The sequence below is a fragment of the Vipera berus genome (genome assembly GCF_964194415.1).
Source record: "Vipera berus genome assembly, chromosome: 5".
Lineage (NCBI taxonomy): Eukaryota > Metazoa > Chordata > Lepidosauria > Squamata > Viperidae > Vipera > Vipera berus.
The window spans coordinates 84,602,655-84,625,293 of NC_138207.1; positions in this window are offsets into that span (position 1 = coordinate 84,602,655).

A 22,639-nucleotide genomic window follows, 5' to 3' on the forward strand; every position below is an offset into this window, starting at 1 on the left:
CCACTCCATTAATACTTGCTAAATGAATGCTAAGGTCCACCATCACATGCCCAGACAGAATAAAGATTCTGCATGCCCAAGCAGTGTCTTCTTCACAAGAGCAGTTTACCTTCTGCTTGCTGCTGCAGAACAGCTGGTAGAGGCTGTGACATCTCACATCTCTCAGGATTAAGAAGAGGAGCAAAATCCACCTTCCCTCCCAGCCTCTCAGCAAAGGAAGAATCTCATCAATGGATCCCATTAATGTTTCTGGGGGCACATTTCTCTCCCATGATAAAGTTGCCAGTTATTTTCACACATTTATATTTAAAACAGGCACTGCTGGCTGACAGATACGTAATTCCCTCCCATTAACATTGAGTGAATTTCAATATTTATGCAATGGAAGAGTAATATGCCTGGCCTAAGGCAAGTATAATGAGAATAGGAAGTGGCCAGATTCCCTGGTGTGATAGCTAGCAATGTACCTCCATTTTAATCCAGCGTAACCCTCCTGTTTAAGCTCTGCTCATTTCTCCATGTATGGTTTAAATTATGTCCAAATCTCCCTTGCAGTGTTTATGAGGATGTATGATTGTTAGTCCACACCATAACAGAGATGGGCAGGAGCCATTGTTCAAGGGCAAAGACATGGCTGGCATTCACAAATGCCCAGATACAATATCTGGCATTACAACCCATAGAGTACCAGCAACACAGATTTCAAATACTTTGCCCCATAACCATAAATGTCTCCATAGACATTTATGCCCCATAACTATTGTTGGAGACAGTGCTACTGGTATCAATAAAGGAGAATATTTGTAGCTCAGGGTTGAAATGAGGGGTCCTTGGCGCTCTCTGAGCTTGGTGGTTTTCTTGCAGACGTTCCATTACCCAAACTAAGTAACGTCATCAGGAGTAGCACCGATGATGTTACCTAGCTTGGGTAATGAAACATCTGCAAGAAAACCACCAAGCTCAGAGATTACCAGGGACCCCTCACAGTATCACTGGCCAAGGGCTAGGTTTCCTGGCTTTCTTATGATAACTTCAAATATCCATTTGTAAGCATACATTTGATACTTTTGTGATAGTCTTTGAAGGAGGATATGTCAAGATAACAGGCACATCCTTCATTTTAACATTATTGTGATGGTTTCCTAATTCCAGTTTAAGCTAAATAGAAATGGCAGCTCCTCTAGGTTTCAATGATAGCCTTTTGCCACAAGGACCATAAATAAAGGGTGTCAACATATGGTCAGATGTTCTTTCTGCTAACCATGGATAGAGAGGCTTACTTTCTCAGAGAGAGAAGGATTGGCTCAAAATTACCAAAAGGTTTTATGATTGCTTTTAATGGGCTTCAGCAAAGCTTACCTGAGTTAAGCCAAGTAGTCAAGTGAACATCATGATCTAGTCAGCATTGGGGCCAGAGAGATTATTCAACCCTACAATTAAGCCTCTGGATTGGGGTTAAAGCAGTGTTCCTTGGTCAGTTTGATAATGCTGCAGCTGAATACTTGCTATGGCCAACTTGATGTCCTCTGTATAGCTTTAAGCAATCTTATAAAATGCACTCACTAGCCAAACATCTGGAAGGCAATAAGGGAAAGGCTAATTTAGACTAATGTAATAAAACAAAATGTAATAAAAAAGGGACGCAGTGGCTCAGTGGGTTAGGATGCTGAGCTTGTCGATCAGAAGGTTGGCAGTTTGGCGGGTCAAATCCCGAGTGCCGCGTAGCAGAGTGAGTGCCTGTTACTCGTCCCAGCTTCTGCCAACCTACCAGTTCGAAAGCACGTAAAAATGCAAGTAGAAAAATAGGGATATTTGGGAAAAGATCTGGGTAAGGAACGTAAAATTCACGCAAGCCCAAAATCTAAGAGAGAACTTTTATAAAATGTTTTATAGATGGCATTTAGATCCTAAAAAGCTTGCAAGTATGTATCCGAATTATCAACCTAAATGTTGGAGATGTGGTGGTGAAGATGCAACGTATTTTCATATATGGTGGACCTGCAAAAAGGTTAAGGCTTTTTGGATAAAAATTTGGTGGAATATGCAGAAGATCTTTAAGCAAAGGATAAAGTTTTGTCCGCAATTGTTTTTGCTGGGCATAATTACAGACGCTACTGTTGTGGACATTAAGTTGATGTTGAATTTAATTACAGCAGCAAGACTATTAATAGGTCAATATTGGAAAAAGGAGGAACTGCCGACTATAGAAGAATGGACACTAAAGGTTTCTGACCTGGCGGAAATGGCAAAGATTTCGGCTTACTTGAAAGATCATTCGCAAGAACGTTATATTATGGAGTGGAAAAAGTGGATTGATTATATTCAGAACAAATATGGGACTAAAAAGTTTCATTTAGCATTTGAATAAGTTTCCTTTTCTTTTTTCTTTTTTTTCTTTTTATATGTAACATTAGTATTGCTTGTAGTCATTTTATATGAGCTAGAGGGCGATAGAATTAATAGTTTATTGTTGTTAGCATATGGATGTTTATGATTGTTCTTTGTTTTTATACCTTGTACTTAGCTCTGGGAAGTCAGGGGGGGGAGGGGGAATGGGGGGGAGGGATAGGGAGGGTTAGGTAGGGGTGGGGGGAGGGGGGGATTGTTAAAGATAAAATGTACTGTAAAACTTTTCAATTAAAAAAAATGCAAGTAGAAAAATAGGGACCACTACGGTGGGAAGGTAACAGTGCTCTGTGCGCCTTTGGCGTCTAGTCATGCCAGCCACATGACCACGGAGACGTCCTCGGACAAGCGCTGGCTCTTCGGCTTTGAAACGGAGATGAGCACTGGCCCCTAGAGTCGAAAACGACTAGCACGCATGTGCAGGGGAACCTTTACCTTTACCTTTAATAAAACAAAAGCTGCTTAAATAAGAAGAAATAAAAACATATTGTTATTTTTCATCCTATAGACAGTCACCTGCATTTTTATCAATATGACACTTTTAAAAGCCTCCAGTAAATAAAGTCAACAAAACAAAATAAAATGAATCAATCTTTTTATGAGGGATGATTAATCAGTTATTTGCAGTAATCCATCTATCTCCACCAAAGATCTATGATGACTGCTAGCAGAATCCATTGATCTGAAGTCTCTGCATAATAACTAACTGATCAGAAACATCAATGTTGGAGGGTCTTTCTATCTATCATATCTATCTATCTATCTATCTAGCTATCTATCATCCATCCATCCATCCATCCATCCATCCATCCATCCATCCATCCATCCATCCATCTATCTATCTATCTATCTATCTATCTATCTATCTATCTATCTATCTATCTATCTATCTATCTATCTATCTATCTATCTTAAATGCAGTTTGCAGTTCTGTAAAGCTTACACCAATTCAAATAAAGTCAGAAACCAATAATAACAAAACAGTATAAGATATAAAAACTCACATTGGCAAAATTTCAAAGCCTATTATAAAGCCAAACATAACTCAGAGTAGGATCACAGGAAACCTGTCCCAAGCCTCCTGGGAAAACATAGTTTCCAAAGCTTTGCCAAATGGCTGCATAGATTTGCCGGAGGGGGAAGGGTGTTCAAAAGCACCCAGAGAGAAAGCCTACTCTGAGGCTCTGCCAGATGACACTCATAGGACCAGGGCTGGGCCTGGTGGTTAAGGCATCAAGCTAGAAACTAGGAGATTGTGAGCTCTAGTTTCACCTTAGGCAGGAAAGCTGGCTGGGTGACTTTGGGGCAGTCACTCTTTCCCGGACCAACTCACTTCACAGGGTTGTTTATAGGGAAAATAGGAGGAGGAATATGTATGTTTGCAGCTTTGGGTTATTTAAAGGTAAGGCTTTCCTTTGTCCACTGGTGTCCGATTCTAGGGGCTGGTGCTTATCTCCATTTCTTAGCTGAGGGAGCCAGCATTGTCCAAAGATATTTCAGTGGTCATGTGGCCAGCATGACTACATACCAAGGCACACAGAATGCTGTTCCCTTCCCACCGAAGTGGTACCTGCTTATCTACTCACATTTGCATGCTTTCAAATTGCTAGGTGGGCAGGAACCGTGGACAGTTATGGGAGCTCACGCCATTGCACAGCAGTCAGGTCTCAAACCCTGGCTGTCAGCTTTCCAACTGACAAGCTCAGGGTCCTTAAAACCACTGAGCCATCTCACCACCAGCCCTTTTACTTTATAAAAAAATCAAGGTGGAATATAAGTAAGGAAGGAATAAATAGGAAAGAACAATTGAATAAAGATGATTTCATAGCTATCCAGGTTCTATTATCACCAGGAGCCATGGTGACGCAGTATTTAGAATGCAATATTGCAGGCTAACTCTGCCCACTGCCAAGAGTTTGATCCTATTAGCCTCAAGGTTGACTCAGACTTTCATCCTTCCGAGGTCGGTAAAAGGAGGACCCAGATTGTTGGGGGCAATATGCTGACTCTGTAAACTGCTTAGAGAGGGCTGTAAAAGCCCTATGAAGCAATATGTAAGTCTAAGTGCTATTGCTATTGTTATTGCTATTATAAGTGACAACCGTTGAATTGTGTACAATTCATAAGAAAAACACAGCTCAACTAAGATACCTGCTTTGCGTGTTCTGCACCAGCTGTAGTTCAGAATGGCCTACGGAGAGAAGAACATTGCAATAATCCCAGTGTGAAGTGTTTAGGTGACTCAGCATGGCCCAAAACTGCTGTGGCAACATTTTATATTTGCCATGCCCCATTACCATTCCCATCCTCAGCCAATGAACGAGACAGACGTAAACCATGCTTATCTGTTCCAATGTTAAAGTAGTATTTTCCCAATCTCTTGACATCATTCAAGGACAGCCTCAAAGTGTATAAAATGTGTCATTCATTATCTTGGAGGAAAATCAGGTGACTGGCAGTGACCAGGAATAGAGCAGGGATCAGCCATGAGGATAGCAATTTTCAAGGCCGTAAAATTTTATTCTGGCTCAAGGATGGGTGGACAGCATTTCAGCTTGGGAGTGGGAGAAAGGTCCAGTAAAACCATTCCTGGCGCTTTCCAGCTATGTTGGACTAAAGGTCCTATAATTCCTGCCCAATTGAACTAGGAAACATCAGCTAGGAAGGACCATTCTGGGTTGAGGGTTTCCCAAAAGTCAAGTGCCAATCTGCTTGTATAACCTCCATAAAAAATGAACAAAACCTCCATACTGACTCTTGCCAACTCAAGTGCTAGCCAAGACTAGAACAGGCATTCTGTCGACTAGAACAGGTGCTATGTAAAAACGTCATCTTGATTAATGTTGTAATAATCCAGTTCAAGGTTCATATATGTTAAACCGCATGCGATTAAATCAGTCGCAGAAAAGCACGGTCTCATCGCTTTGACAAGCTTTTAAAAAGCTCTTCTTATTGCCCTGGTGATTGCCCTGGTGGCAGAATCAATGGTTTGCGCTGTAGCAGATAGGGCATCATTTGCATGATGGTGCCAGCTTCATGCTGTGCACTGCTTGCACCCTCTCCTAGGTCTGGAGGCTACGCTCACAGTAACTCATGCCCTTCTTACCTTTAGATTGGATTATTGGACCCTTGAAGAACATCTGGAATGGTGCTGGATGCAGCAGCGTGGGCAGTGATCTGTGCTCTCAGGAAAGTACGTGTCACCCCTCTGCTTAGCAAGCTGCCTTGGCTGCCATTTTGCTTTGAGATCCAATTCAAGGCACTGGTTTAACTTTTAAAGTCTTTCAGGTTGGTTATCTGAGGGACCCTCTCTCCCTAATTACATCAGCCCAACCCATTAGAAGCAGATTGCATTTACTAGGGACTTACATTGGATGGGTCCAAAGAAGTGGGCCTTTCCTGTTGCAATGTTAACTCCATCCCTGTTAGTGCTCTAAAAGTCCTTCAAGATCTGGTTAGGCTATGAGGCTTGGGGGGCCCAGGGAACCAGTAACATCCTAAGTGGCTCTACTGCTGTGAATGATACATTCACTCTCTGTGCCTTATGATTTGTATACTTTAACGATGTTTTTTTAAAAAAATAATTATTTAATAATATTATTAGAATGATCGATTTTATATATTTCTTTTACTTGCCCCCAGAGTCACTTCTTGTGAGATAGGCGGCCATATCAATTTAATAAATAAATCAATATATCATTGTATATAGCTAACAATGGAAAAGCTTACTCCACTCACCTTTATAGTACCCCTTTAGTAAAGAGAAATAGCATAGGATCTGTTTGGATCCGCAGATAGTACATGATCATTTTCCTTACACACCTGTGTTATAGTGTGATTATCAGGACATTATCCCTGATAATGGTATTAGGATCCCACCCATTATCCAACTGGAAAATTGCCTATTGCATGATAGTTCAATTGTCCATTCCATGCAAAAGGCCCAGTCCTTAGCATCATAAAATTAAGATGGAAATACTCGTGTGGGATTTGGACAATTACTTGCCAGTTAGTGGCTGTTAGTGGACAATTACTTGCCAGTTATTGGCTTGTGTAAGCCTTGAATTTTTTTTATCTACAACTTGTTCAGTTAACCACAATGGATAGGCTTATTACAGTATGCTAAGTAATAAAACCTGGTTTACTGAATATAGAAAACCACCAGCCAATGAAGAATGAACAGTTTGGAGCTAGATGACCCAAAGCAATCACTCTCCATAAGTCAATTTCTTATGTTCCTTCATCAAAGATAGAGAACCTCATACACAAAGAACTAAGGCTCTTAGGCAAAACTACAGGATTTGGTAAATTAGGGAAAGATATTGCCAATCACCAAAATTTGGCCATGCTGATCTTCCCAAGCAGGGAAGTTGCTTAATTCATTAAACAATAATGTTGAAATAACGTTTTAATAAATCAAATACTTAAGTGCTTTCAAATTCACCCTTAAAATACCCAGAGTTGATGGTTTAGAATAAACTGTCTGATCTAAAGGCATTTGAAGTTTGAAAATGTTTTTTTCACATTGCTTTTTAAGGCCAAACTGGAAATTGAATTGAATTGAATTGAATGTATTAATTTATATGCCGCCCTTCTCCCTAAGGACTCAGGGCGGCTCACAACAATAAAAAGTTAAAAACATAAAATACAAAATTTAAAAAAGAATTAAACAATGAAGTAAATACATAACAATAGACCCAGTAAAACCAAATTTAAAACTACAGTCAGTCCAGGCCCGATTGTTGGAACATCCATGTCTTCAGGTCACGGCAGAAGGACCGAAGGTCAGGGGCCATCCTCAGCTCCGGGGGCAGTTCGTTCCAGAGGGTTGGTGCGCCCACAGAGAAGGAATGCAATTAATGAGCATACTTTTTGTAATGTTAGTAGCTGTATGAAAGACTGAGAAGTCTTTGGATCATGGTCGATGGGGAACAGGTTTCTTGCTCGAGAAGGCTGATTATTTTTCCTGAATTTCAAACTTTGCTCGCTCCTCCTGAATCACTTAAGACCATCTGTGGTCCATCCCTCTGTGTGTATTATAAGGTCTAGCATCTCTGAAGTATCAAAACTTTGTTTTGGAGATATTAAACTGAGAAAGTCCGCATTCCTGATCCCTCAGGAATTTTTTTAAAAAGGCTATTTTATGTTAAAATGCTACCATCAGCACATCTTTATTGGTATTTCTTGAAAATAAGTTTGCAATTAATTTATGATATTAACTGTAAGGCTGTGTAATTTAGATTGCTGAGGATTGTCCTCTATAAGTTTATATGCAATGATGGTAGAAGCAATATCCATCCCTTGTGTAATATCCATCCCTTGGTGGGATGCTACTAGGCCTTTAAGTCTGCTGATTCTTTATTTTTTTACATTCTTTTTCCAAACTCAGTGGGGATAAATCTGAAAGATTATGGGAAGTATGCCCCATTTGAGGATCTACTGCCAATAGACACAACATCAATAGTAGATTTATGCCTTTAGAACTGCCTGCTGATGCAGCTGGGATTTTGGGGACCAGAGATGACCATTAATGATCTTTCAAAGTGCTTCACCCAGTTTCTGGATAGGGAAATTACACAAATGATTTGTCTAAATTTGTCTATGGAAAGAGATTTGCCCCAATGATCCCAAATGCAGAAGATTGGAAGTTTGGCGGGTCAAATCCCGAGTGCCGCATAGCAGAGTGAGCGCCTGTTACTTGTCCCAGCTTCTGCCAACCTAGCAGTTCGAAAGCACATAAAAATGCAAGTAGAAAAATAGGGACCACTACGGTGGGAAGGTAACAGTGTTTCATGCGCCTTTGGCGTCTAGTCATGCCAGCCACATGACCACGGAGACATCCTCGGACAAGCGCTGGCTCTTTGGCTTTGAAACGGAGATGACCACTGGCCCCTAGAGTTGAAAACGACTAGCATGCATGTGCAGGGGAACCTTTACCTTTACCTTTTTAAGGTTTAATACCACAGAGGATTCTGCATGAGATGAATTATCTAGATTCTAGAAGATGTCCAATCCGGTTTCATGTTTGGACCTAGGATGGCAATTATATTAGTTATTCTCAGGATTGACCTATAATGGAACTTGGAAGAGGCTGATGTGTCTCTTCTGATCTTGCTAGATCTGTTAGTAGCATTCAGTGACATTGATTTTAGTATTGTCATGGTTCCGATGAATAAGATAAGTATCCTCTTGGGCTGCCTGCAAGGGTTGGAGTTTGGAGCATTGATTGGAGTTTGGGGAACTGTTTTACAGTGTTTCCACACCTTCCTGAGCAGGTGGTCCCACACAGTGTTGTGGAAAATGAGATTGAGGGCTTAGATCAGGGGTAGGCCAACTTGGCTCTTTGATGTCTCATGGACTTCAACTCCCAGAATTCCTGAGTCAGCATGGCTGGCTCAGGAATTATGGGAATTGAAGTCTATGAGTCATAAAAAAGCCAAGGTGGCCTATCCCTGGCTTAGATCCTTCAATGCCTCTCTCACACCTTATTTAACATATGCATGAAAACATTGGTAGAGGTCATCTATCATTTGAGGGTGGGTTATATCATCAATAGAATGATAAAATATCAGAGTGAATAGAAGATATGATAGAACTGAGAAAGGGTCTGGAGGCTGTGAGGGACCGGATAGGGCAGGAGTAGGCAACCTTGGCTCTTTTATGACTCGTGAAGTTGAATTCTGGAAGTCTACGAGTCATAAAAGAGCCAAGGTTGCCTACCCCTGGGATAGGGTGACAAAGACTCTGTTTGTGTCCTAGCAAGAGGGGGTTAATGTTAGTTCATTTACCATTTAGTAGCGTGGGTGTTCCATCTATAGCTCTTGATGGGGCAGCACTTCTCATTAAAGAACTGGTACATAATCTGGGGAATCTCTTGAACTCACTGCTCCAGTAGGAACCTGAGGTAGAAGATGTTGCCAGGATAGTACTTGGTCAATAGCGAACTGATAAAAGAGAATATTTGTATCTCAGGGTTGAACTATGGCAGACATGTCAAACTTGCAATGTATCAGAACTTTTTCCCCATTGCCGGCAGTGGGGTGGGCGCGGTTTCCTTGTGATGTGTCTGGCCCGTGGGCCAGCAGTTTGACACCCCTGAACTATGGGGTCCTTGGTGGTTTTCTTGCAGATGTTTCATGACTCAACTAGATGATATGATGATGAAGATGATGATGATGATGATGATGATGATAGTAATAGTAATAGTAATAGTAATAATAATAATAATAATAATAATAATAATAATAATAATAATAATAATAATAATAATAATAATAATAATAACCCTATACCATTTCAGACAAATGGCTGGCCAGTCTCTTCTTAAAAACTTCCAGTGTTGGAGCATTCACCACTTCTGGAGGCAGGTTGTTCCACTGGTTAATTTTTCTGTCAGGAAGTTTCTCCTTAGTTCTAGGTTGCTTCTCTCCTTGACTAGTTTCCACCCGTTGCTTCTTGTCCTGCCTTCAGGCGCTTTGGAGAATAGCTTGACTCCCTCTTCTTTGTGGCAGCCCCTGAGATATTGGAACACTGCTTGATGATGTTACCTACTTGGATCATGAAATATCTGCAAGAAAACCATCAAGCTTGGAGAGCACCAAGGATCCCACAATAGCTATCACTTTCCTGTACCAGGAAGCACCAAGGACAGTGACTTATGCTCTTATTCCTTTGCTGCAATTCTCTTCAAGGCTGTCTTGAAAACACACTTTGAAGTCTCAGAGGTTGTTACTGGTAGATCTCTAATGCTAGTGATTATCTATATACCCCTTTGTAGCAATAACAATGGCAATAGCAGTTAGACTTATATATCACTCCATAGTGCTTTACAGCATTCTCTGAGCAGTTTATAAATATCAGCATATTACCCCAACTATCTGGGCCCTAATTTTATTGACATTAGAAGGATGGAAGGCTGAGTCAACTTTGAGCCAGTTAGGATTGAACTCCTGGCTCTGAGCAGAGTTTGCCTGCAATATTGCATTCTAAACACTGCACTGCCACAGTTCCTTATAGTCTGCACCAGTTGTGGGATTCAGCCAGTTAGCACCAGTTCGGCAGAACCAATAGCTAATTTTTTGTTGCCCAGGCCCAGAATGGACTTCCAGAAGCGGCATCCACACAGAGAACCGGTTGTTCACATATGTGAATCCCACCACTGGTTTGCACTCTTATTGTTTTGGGACCATCTTGTTCTGCCTGCCTTATATCTTTTTGTAAGGAGAGTATATTCCTGTTATCTACTGTGAAAGAGACTGACAGTCTTAGCAGTGGCCCTCTTCCACTTCCCCTGGAGACGCTTGCCCACCAAAAGTCATATGTGAACCTAATACTGAGGTCTTTTTATAGAATGGTGAAACAACCTTAGCCTCAGGAGAGGCTTCACAGAAGAAGATTTGCTGAAGGGTAGCGACCATTTTATTGATGTGATTTATTGGTTTCAGACAGCTTTGTTTTAATGAGTATTTTATGGATGCTTTATGGTATTTATTGTAAGTTGCCTAGTGTGATGACAATAGGCAGCATACAACTGATTAATATGTACAAACAAATAAATACAAATAAAGTCCACCTATTATAATTGCCTTTGTTACTAAATCTGTTCCTGCTGCCTTCCACTAGGATTTAACCAAAGCATGAAATATTCCAGTATATGTTAAGGCTTATAAATTAGTCAGGGTCAGAGCCCAGTTAGTACTTGGATGGGTATATTAGTCATCCTCATTTACCGACCACAATTGAATTAACAACTCAGTTGTTAAGTGAAGTGGCCACTAAGTGAAACCATGACCTATGCTTATAATCCTTCCTTTGCTTTACAGACCTGTGAAGGTTGCAGATGTGAGCATTGATTGCAAAGTAACTTTTTCATCACTGCTGTAACTATGAACAGTCCCTATCCAAGGCAGTTGCAAAATAAAGACCACCCATATTATAATATGGAGAGATAAATTTCTCCTTTAAAACAGCATGTATATCTATAAATGAACTTTAACAGTTCTGGATGATCCACATTATATCAATAGAGATCATCAGCTTCAGTGCCAAGTTATCAGGCTAATGTGGATGATTAAATATGTCAAGATGAGATTCTAGCACTTCCCAAAGGCTGAGCTATACATTCTTAGTTGGCATTAAATTGATTTCAGATATCTAATCCTTAATACTGTAGGTTAAACTATGACGATAACTGACTCCACCAATTAGCATTTCTACTACTTTTCTTTAAAACAGAAACACAAACAGAGATCAACTTCTCTCCCTCCTCCTTTAAATAAAAGCCTATGTGATGGTTTTGCATCGTTTGCTGAAATGAGAGGGCTGGAATTAAAGACCAGCAATAGCAGATTTCTCATAAACAGCACTTCCAATGACAACTGGATTATCCAAGAAATATCCTGATTTTTCACTAGCTAAATATTTTTCACTAGCTAAATATTTCCAGACCGCACTGTGGTCAGTTTGGAATTGCACTGACCTCTACAGTAAAAAAAAACCTACAGCTCTGGTTCATTAGTTTTAACAGACCATCATTTAATAATTATAGCTAATCTTGTCTATCACATCTTAATCTACAGCCTAGACAGACACTATAAAACTATCCATGTGAAACAATTGCATAGGTGCAGCATCCTAAAAATAGTACCAATTGTCCAGGCGTGATCAAACTCACAGATACTGCCTTTTCCTGTAGTTATTCTTTATTTTTATTTATTATATTTTCAAATCACTCCCTACATCTGCTTCTCATGTCAAACGCTATAAAAAGAGAACCAAGGAAAAATTTCACAACAGGAGTGTTGCTATCAAAAGGGTCCTGTCTCAATCTACAGAGAGTCGATTATCTGATGCTTATTAAAAAAAAACAAGATTGTATACATGGCAACAGTCTTCTTTGTCTTTTAATTTTGCTAAATAAATAAATTTTTTAAAATGCCCAACCTTAGCTGACCCTGGGCACTTTGTTGTTGTTAGTTGCGAAGTCGTGTCCGACCCATCGCAACCCTATGGACAACGTTCCTCCAGTCCTTCCTGTCCTCTACCATCTGCTGGAGTCCATTTAAGCTCACGCCTACTGCTTCAGTGACTCCATCCAACCACCTCATTCTCTGTCGTCCCCTTCTTCTAGTGCCCTCAATCTTTCCCAGCATCAGGCTCTTCTCCAGTGAGTCCTTCCTTCTCATTAGGTGGCCAAAGGATTTGAGTTTTAGCTTCAGGATCTGGCCTTCTAAAGAGCAGTCAGGGTTGATCTCCTCTAGGACTGACCGGTTTGATCGCCTTGCAGTCCAAGGGACTCGCAGGAGTCTTCTCCAGCACCAGAGTTCAAAGGCTTCAATTCTTTGGCGCTCAGCCTTTCTTATGGTCCAACTTTCACTGCCATACATTGCAACTGGGAAGACCATAGCCTTGACTATACGCACTTTTGTTGACAGGGTGATGTCTCTGCTTTTTAGTGTGCTGTCTAGATTTGCCATGGCTTTCCTCCCAAGGAGCAAGTGTCTTTTAATTTCTTGGCTACAGTCCCCATCTGCAGTGATCTTGGAGCCCAGGAAAATAAAATCTGTCACTACCTCCATTTCTTCCCCATCTATTTGCCAGGAATTGAGAGGGCCAGATGCCATGATCTTGGTTTTCTTAATGTTTAGTTTCAACCCAAGTTTTGCACTCTCCTTCTTCACTCGCAACAAGAGGCTCTTTAGTTCCTCTTCACTTTCTGCCATTAGAGTGGTATCATCTGCATATCTTAGGTTGTTGATGTTTCTGTTCTGAACCAGCCTGCTACCGGCCTTGTAATAAGGCAAACCCCTATTCAGATAGTAGAGACTGGAGAGCGTCCAAAGCTGAAAGGCGTCTGCCAAGATTTATTAGTCAATTAACAGAACAAGAAACAAAAACACGGGAACTTGAATCCTCAAGCGGAAGGGTTGCTTTCAGCAACCAGCCCCTCCCCAAACACTCCTTTTATTTAGAGTTCAGGGCGTGGTCTCCCTGTGCCTCCTCCCGAGGAGTCCCACAGCCTTTCTTTGTTTGTTCCTGCTCGACTGCCTCCTGCGTCGGGCGTCCTTGAACAGGGCCAGCTGTGGGTCATCATCCTCCGCACTATCGGGCTCACGCAGCTGAGAAGAGGGCCCCGGCTGGGAGCTCTGCCAAGCCTGCAAGCCATCATCAGCCGGTTCGTCACCCACACACACCTCCTCCCCCTCATCTGAGTCATCCGATACATCTGAGCCGGGTGCCGAACCCACCGGCTGACCCTGAGTCACAACACTATCCCGCACCGCAGGGCCCTTCCCCCGGGGCTGCCGATCCGGATGCGGTCGGGATGGGAACTGTTCGTGAAAAGCAGTCACCAACGCAGGGGCATGAACGGCGGTCGCGTCTTCCCATGTGAAGTCCTCCGGCCCGTACCCTTTCCACTCGATCAGGTACTGGAAGCGACCTTTCAGCCAGCGGGAATCCCGGATGCTGGCGACCTTGTACTCGGGGGTGCTGCCTCCATCGCGAGGTCCTGATGGGGGAGGTTCCGCTTGGCGAAGTGGACAAGCCGGTTGTTCAGGGACCAACAAGGACCGATGGAAGACGGGGTGCACGCGCAGGGAACGTGGCAGAGTTAAACGATAGGCGACCGGGTTGATGACGGCCTCGACTGGGAACGGTCCAAGGTAACGGTGGTCCAGCTTCCTCGCCGGCCGAGTGGATGGTAGGTTCCTGGTGGACAGCCAGACCCGATCCCCCACCGATAGTGGAGGCGTATCCCTTCTCGACCGATCGGCGAACCTCTTGTAGTCGGCCTTGGCCTTCTCCAGCTGCCGTCGCACCAACCGATGGATCGCCTGTAACTCCGCCATGAATTCGTTCGCTGCCGGCTCCGGTGAGTCCACGAGAGAAAGGGGGAAAAACCGGGGGTGATAACCCACGTTGGCCAAGAACGGTGTCATCTGCGTGGAGGTGTGCTGCGAGTTGTTAAAAGCAAACTCGGCTATGGCCAAATAGTCCACCCAATTGTCCTGCTGCAGGTTAACGTAGCAGCGCAGATACTGCTCTAAGATACCGATGACCTTCTCGGTACCCCCGTCGGTTTGTGGATGATGCGCGGACGAGAGGCAAACCTTAATGTCCAACGCCCGCATCAACTCCTGCCAGAAGCGGGCTGTAAACTGGGCCCCCCTATCGGAGATGACTCTATCGGGAAGGCCGTGCAGCCGGAACACCTGTTGGATGAACATGCGACTAGTGGCGCGAGCTGACGGTAAGCCGCGACAGGGGATGAAGTGCGCCATCTTGGTCAGCATGTCCACCACCACAAACACTGTCGTGAAGCCGGAAGATGGGGGTAGATCCGTCAGAAAGTCCATGGACACAGCCCCCCAGGGTCTCTTGGGTGTTGGCAAAGGCTGCAGTAAACCAGGCGGGGCCCCTGTCGCTGACTTGGCCTGCCTGCATGGGATGCAGGAGGTGACATAAGACTGGACGTCGTGTCGGACTCGGGGCCACCAGAAGGTACGGGAGACCAGGTTCAGAGTCTTGAACAGGCCAAAATGCCCCGCAGCCGGGTTATCATGACACTGGCTGAGGACGAGTCCCCTGAGTGGCCCTCCTGGAACATAGAGCCGGTCACGATAATACAGGAGTCCATCCGTGACCGACCAAGGCGAATCTGGCCCCACCTCTTCCTTCCGCTGAGCCACCCACGCCTCCTGCTGCTGCGCCTCCCGGATCCGAGCCCGTATATCCACCGGCTCCCGCACCGCAGCAAAAGACTCGACGGGGATCACTGTCCTGGGCGGAAGCTTGTCTTCCACTCGGGTGTACTCGGGCTTCCTGGACAGAGCATCCGCTCTCTGGTTGTGCCCGCTTGGTATGTACCGCACCCGGAAGTCAAACCTCGCAAAGAAGAGGGACCACCGGATCTGGTGTTGGTTCAAATTCCGAGCGGTCTGCAGGCTTTCCAGATTCTTGTGGTCCGTCCGGACCTCGATTTGATGCCGCGCCCCCTCCAGATGATGCCTCCAAGCCTCGAACGCCGCCTTGATGGCCAGCAGCTCCTTCTCCCAGATGGTATAGTTGCGCTCCGAGGGATTCAATTTCCGAGAGTGATACGCGCAAGGGAAAAGGGTACCGTTGGGTATCGCTGCCTGGAGTAACACGGCCCCAATGGCAATGTCGGAGGCGTCCGCCTCCACGACAAACGGCCGTTGTGGGTCAGGATGCTTCAAGATGGGCTCCTTCATGAAGGCGTCCTTCAAAGCTTGGAACGCCTGTTGTTCGGGGGCGTTCCACTGGAACCGAGTCTTCTTCTGCAGGAGCCGGGTGAGGGGGGCTGTCAAGGCAGCAAAGCCAGGGATGAATGTCCGATAGTAGTTGGCAAATCCAAGAAGTCGCTGAACGTCCTTCACGCGACGCGGGGGTTGCCAACTCTGCAACGACTCAACTTTACTCGGTTCCATGGCGATGCCCTCAGGAGAAATGCGGTGACCCAAGAAATCGATGGTCACCTGGTAGAACTGGCACTTCTCCAACTTGGCAAACAGCCGATGTTTCTGGAGGCGCTGCAGGACCTGACGGAGATGCTGATGGTGCGCCTCACGCGACGGGGAGTAAATCAGGATGTCGTCCAGGTAAATCACGACAAACTGGTCCAACAGATCTCGAAAGATGTCGTTCATAAAATGCTGAAACACAGCGGGGGCGTTGGTCAGGCCAAACGGCATCACCGTGTACTCGAAATGTCCATAGCGAGTACCAAATGCCGTCTTCCACTCATCACCCGGCCGAACCCTGACGAGGTTGTAAGCTCCACGCAGGTCCAGTTTCGTGAAGATCTTAGCCTCCCGGAGTCGGTCCAAGAGCTCGGGGATGAGGGGCAGCGGGTAGCGGTTACGCACCGTGATGGCGTTGAGTTTCCGGTAGTCACAGCAAAGCCGTAGCTCGCCCGACTTCTTTTTGACGAAGAGCACGGGCGCAGACACTGGCGAGGACGAGGGCCGGATGAAACCACGAGCCAAATTCTTTGTCAGGAAGTCCCGCAATGCAGCCAACTCGGGCTCCAACATGGAGTACAAACGCCCCACTGGGAGAGGCGCATCAGGGACTAGATCAATGGAGCAGTCGTAGGACCTGTGCGGGGGTAATTGGTCCGCCTCTGACTCGCTGAACACGTCAGCAAAGTCGGACAGTTCGGGAGGCAAGGAAACCCCTGGGGAACCCTCCACCTGGCCGGCACAGATATGGCGGGTGTGGTCCACGCACTGCAAACTTGGGAAGGTGACCAAGTTCTGAGACCAATAGATCTGTGGATCATGCGCCCGGAGCCACGCCAGACCCAAGACCACGGGGAAGTGCAGATCCGAAGTGATGTAGAACTGGATGGCCTCCACATGGGAACTGATGGCCATACACACGGGTTGCGTGGCGGCCGTAATAGGCCCGGACAGGAGCACTCGACCATCAATAGTCTCCACTAGCATGGGCGGATCCACCGGACACTGGGGAACAGCCCATTTGGCCACGAAGGCCGAGTCCATAAAGTTAGTGGTAGCCCCAGAGTCAATTAAGGCATGGACCGGAATCCCCTCTGGCTTGCCAGGAAGGACCAGACGTGCCTCCAAAATCAAATGCCGTGGAGGTTCACAGGCACTGTCGGAACGGCGTCGCTCGGCGTGGTCGTTGTGGGTCGCCCGATCTATCACACCGTCTAGATCGGGCTCGGGCCGTTTCCCGACAGCAAAGTAGGGGACTTCCTCGGGGCAGGCTTGGTCACTGACGCCCGCTGACGCTTCTTCGGGCAAGAAGCGGCCAAATGTCCAGGGTCCCCACAGTAAAAACACAACCCCCCCGATCGTCGTCTGTCCATTTCCGTCACCGAGAGACGGGACCTGGCGGCACCCAGCTCCATTGGCTCCTCCCTCTGGACTGGGGGCTCACGCTCAACAGGAGCGGCAGGGGTCTGTGGGGTGGCACGGCGACTCTTTCGCTGCTGCAGCCGGGCATCGATCCGCAGACAAAGATGGATCAGCCCATTCAGGTCTGAGGGAATGTCCACGCGGGCCAGCTCATCCAACATCTCCTCCGACAAGCCATCCTGGAAGGCATCCACGAGCGCAGCCTCATTCCAGGCGGAATCCTGGCTAAGCAGCCGGAAATCGCTGATGTAGGCCTGTAGGGGGCGCTGACCCTGCCTCAAAGCTTTCAGGCGTCGGGTGGCGGTCTGCGCCTTAATTGGGTCCTCGTACATGAGGCGCATATGGTCACAAAACCCCCCAAAGTTATCCAACAAAGGGCTAGGCTGTGCCAGCAGAGGCGTGCCCCAACGAGCTGCATCCCCCGACAGAAGGCTCAACACGAATCCCACCTTATCCCGGTCAGTGGGGAAATCAGCTGCTCTCACGCTGATAAAAAGCTGGCATTGTCCCAGGAAGGCAGGAAACAGTTCTGGATTGCCAGCAAATTTATCCGGCATAGCTATCTGACATTTCCTCCTGGGTGGGGGTGCAGCATGTACCTGAGCTTGCAGTTGAGCCACCTGAGCTGCCAACAAAGTGAGTTGCTGGGTGAGCTGAGCATTCTCGGCAAGAAGCTGCTCCATCGTAGTAATAAGGGGTGGGAGGCTGAAAGCAAACTGTTCTGAACCAGCCTGCTACCGGCCTTGTAATAAGGCAAACCCCTATTCAGATAGTAGAGACTGGAGAGCGTCCAAAGCTGAAAGGCGTCTGCCAAGATTTATTAGTCAATTAACAGAACAAGAAACAAAAACACGGGAACTTGAATCCTCAAGCGGAAGGGTTGCTTTCAGCAACCAGCCCCTCCCCAAACACTCCTTTTATTTAGAGTTCAGGGCGTGGTCTCCCTGTGCCTCCTCCCGAGGAGTCCCACAGCCTTTCTTTGTTTGTTCCTGCTCGACTGCCTCCTGCGTCGGGCGTCCTTGAACAGGGCCAGCTGTGGGTCATCATCCTCCGCACTATCGGGCTCACGCAGCTGAGAAGAGGGCCCCGGCTGGGAGCTCTGCCAAGCCTGCAAGCCATCATCAGCCGGTTCGTCACCCACACACACCTCCTCCCCCTCATCTGAGTCATCCGATACATCTGAGCCGGGTGCCGAACCCACCGGCTGACCCTGAGTCACAACAGTTTCTTCCGGCAATCTTAATTCCAACTTTTGATTCATCTAGCCCTGCCTTTCTCATGATGTGCTCTGCATATAAGTTAAATAGGCAAGGCGACAGTATACAGCCTTGCCGGACTCCTTTCCCAATTTTGAACCAATCAGTGGTTCCGTGTCCAGTTCTCACTGTTGCTTCTTGGCCCGCATATAGGTTTCTCAAGAGACAAATAAGATGGTCTGGTATGCCCATCTCTTTAAGGACTTGCCACAGTTTGTTATGATCCACACAATCAAAGGCTTTAGCATAGTCAATGAAGCAGAAGTAGATGTTTTTCTGGAACTCTCTAGCTTTCTCCATGATCCAGCGTATGTTAGCAATTTGATCTCTAGTTCCTCTGCCTCTTCGAAATCCTGCCTGTACTTCTGGTAGTTCTCGATCCACATATTGCTGGAGTCTAGCTTGTAGGATTTTAAGCATAACTTTACTAGCGTGAGAAATGAGTGCAATGGTGCGATAGTTTGAACATTCTTTGGTACTGCCTTTCTTTGGAATTGGAATGTAAACTGATCTTTTCCAATCCTGTGGCCACTGTTGAGTTTTCCAAATTTGCTGGCAAATTGAGTGTAGCACTTTTACTGCATCGTCTTTTAAGATTTTGAATAGCTCAGCTGGAATACTGTCACCTCCACTAGCTTTGTTGTTGCTCAACTTTTCTAAGGCCCACTTCACTTCACATTCTAGGATGTCTGGCTCGAGGTCAGTGACCACCTCATTGTGATTATCAGGGATGTTAAGCTCATTCTTGTATAGTTCTTCTGTATAATTTTGCCACATCTTCTTAATCTCTTCTGCCTCTGTTAGGTCCCTGCCATTTTGGTCCTTTATCATGCCCATTTTTGCATGAAACGTTCCTTTCATCTCTCCAATTTTCTTGAAAAGATCTCTGGTCCTCCCTATTCTATTGTTTTCTTCTATTTCTTTGCATTGTTCATTTAAGAAGGCATTCTTATCTCTTCTAGCTATTCTTTGGAATTCTGCATTTAATTGGGCGTATCTTTCTTTTTCTCCCTTGCCTTTCACTTTACATAATAAAAAAAAGTCAGAATAAAAGAGACACATGATGCACATTCAGAAAAGCCATACAGATAACTGAAACTTATATGGACTTATTCTGCTACAAGGCCTCGGTATATACCAGCTTTTCAACATCTTCAGAGTGGAAGGCAACCTTGATGTGATCATCCATTGACCTCTGAGTTGTTCTTCTTTTAGTCATTTTCTGTCAAATGCAGGAGCTTCAACTTATTTAGATCACATTTTTGAGAGTTGAGAGTACTTCCTAGATCAGGGGTGTCAAACTCAATTTCATTGAGGGCCGCATCAGCATTGTGGTTGCCCTCAGGGGGCTGGGTGGGTGTGGCCTATGGGGTGGGCATGGCCTATGGGGTGGGCGTGGCTAAAGTGCTTATGGCCTACTGGGTGGGTGTGGCCAGCTCTACATCATTCGCCTCAAGGGTGCCTATGGGGGCCTGGGCAGGAGTGGGACAGATCTGAGGGTCTCTGGCAGAAGGAGGGTCTCTGGGCCAGGGCCAAGGCAGTGGGGGCCATTCCCTCACTGTTTCCAGGATGGCTTTGCGGGCCGCATGAAACCACTTCGCGGGCCGGATCTGGCCCCCGGGCCTTGTGTTTGACATGTCTGTCCTAGATCCATTCTTCTGCACCTATCCTTCCTTCCTTCCTTCCTTCCTTCCTCTGCCATTCTGAAAAGCAACTCTAAGCTTTATCCTCATATTACCCATGTATTTCTGTGGAGAGGGCTTGCTAGATGGCTAGATGACACTCCACTGAATATGCTCCTGGTATGTTTGCCACCATTCTGTTTTTTTATATTGTTTTAATCTTTTTAATTTTCATTGGTTGTTTTTAATATGTACTCTGCCCAGAGTCACTATGGGAGACAGGTGGATATACAAATGTGATAAAGGAAGGAAGGAAGAAAAATGAAAGAGGTTGACCTGGTCTATGTCATGTGTTCCTTGTGTACATGTCAGTGGGTGCCCTTGAGTTAATCTTGACTCCTGGTCCCTGCCTGAATGAGTTCTTGCAATTTGCTGTGTGGGGCAGTAATATTTTTCATTGACGAAGAAAGGAAGGAAGGAAGGAAGGAAGGAAGGAAGGAAGGAAGGAAGGAAGGGAGGGAGGGAGGGAGGAAGGAAAGAAGGAAGGAAGGAAGGAAGGATACCTACAGAAGAATGGATCTAGGTTGTACTCTCAGCTCTCACAAATGTGGCTCAGAATCAGACAGTTGATGCACCTAAGGGAGGACTAGCATTTACAGTCTTCCATTTTCTATCTGTTGCTTAAAACATTAGCCCAAACTAGCTCTCCATGTGTTCCTAGCTGACATTAAAAGCACAAATGTCCCAGCTCACCCTCTCAGAAATTAACAAGATTTTTTTAAAAAAAGAAAATCCCTGGGGAAAAGAACAATGGGTTGGATTCTATCCCAGCTTTTGTAAATAGGATTCCATTGGAACAAGACCCAGCAGAAATACCCCTAATCAGATCTCTTGATTAATGGATTGCAGGAACTCCTGCAGCCTTAGATTGTTCCACTGCAAAAGGCTATGCTGGTTCTTTCCAACTATTAGGAAAAATCAGCTTAGTTCTCCACTGATTGCTTGTCTGCTCTATTCTTGTAGCACGTTATTAAAGAGTTCATGAGAGAGACGCCACAGACTGACCCAAATACCAGCTCAGTGCTAAGACAAGAAGAAGCATGCCAAAGGAAATTCTTTGGAGGTAAATAGCTGGTGCAATTGCTATTATGGAAGAGGACAAGGTAGCTCTAATGTTTCACATTACCACTAGCTGAGATCTTAGCAATGTTTGCTAGCTGCTGGCTACATTTATGTTTTCTACAGGCTCAAGAGAGGTGTTGTGATTCAGGGTCAGCCTGTGGGTTCAGCAGTTGGGTCGGACGATTCAGAGGAGGAGGAGGGGGGTGTTGGAGAGCTTGCTGATGATGGCCTTGAGGCTGCACAGAGCCCTCAGCCAGGCCCCTCCCACCTGGTCACGACGCAGACCCAGCTGTGTGAGCCTGACAGCGTGGATGAAGATGACCCACAGCTGGCCCTGTTCAAGGACGCCCGACGCAGGAGGCAGTCAATCAGGAGTAAACAGAGGAAGGCAATGGGGCACCTCGGAAGGAGGCAGAGAGAAGCCACGCCTTGAACTGTTTAAAAGGGGAATGTGTGAGAGGGCTGGTTTGCTGAAGGCAACCGCTTGGATAGTTCCTGTTTCATAGCTCCTGTTTCATGGTCGGTGTCTTGTCTTGCTCTGTTTTATGTTAATAAATTTGGCAGGCTTTATTCCAGCCTCTTGCCGTTTGTAAAGGGGTTGTCCCTGTTTTTGCTGTAGGGCCGGTAGCAGGCTGGTACAGAACAAGAGGATTCAAAGTGTCTTATATATTTAGATCCAGCCAGAATATTCCTTTTTTTTCCCCTCCTAGAGTTGAGCTCAGATTTTCCCTTGGTTTTTACAGCTAGGCTGAGATTCAAAATGGCTGGAAACTATGCCTCCAGGTTTTAACACCTCCACTGTTCACTTGGGTGTTGCATCACTGGAGGCTTTCAAGAAGAGATTGGGCAACCATTTGTCCAGAATGATATAGGACCATGGTGGCGAACCTATGGCACGCGTGCCACAGGTGGCACGCAGAGCCCTCTCTGTGAGCACGCGTGCCGTCGCCCCAGTCCTAGGCCTTCAGCTGGGTTTTATAAAACCTTTTCGCTTTAGGCCTCCACCGCTGTGTGCAAAAAAAAAGTTCAATCAATCAATCAATTTCAACTTCTCGCTCGAAAAAAAAAGATCTCGCAAAGTTGGAATTGATTGATTGAACTTTTTAGTCCCACCCAGTCTGCCGTTACCACCACAGCCACGCCCACCCAATGGGCCACACCCACCCAATGTGCCATGCCCACCCGGCACCTGACAATGGGTTTTAGGTTGCGGTTTGGGCACTCGGTCTCTAAAAGGTTCGCCATCACTGATAAAGGATCTCCTGCTTGAGAAGGGGGTTGGACTAGAAGACCTCCAAGGTCCCTTCAAACCCTATTATTCTATGTTCTA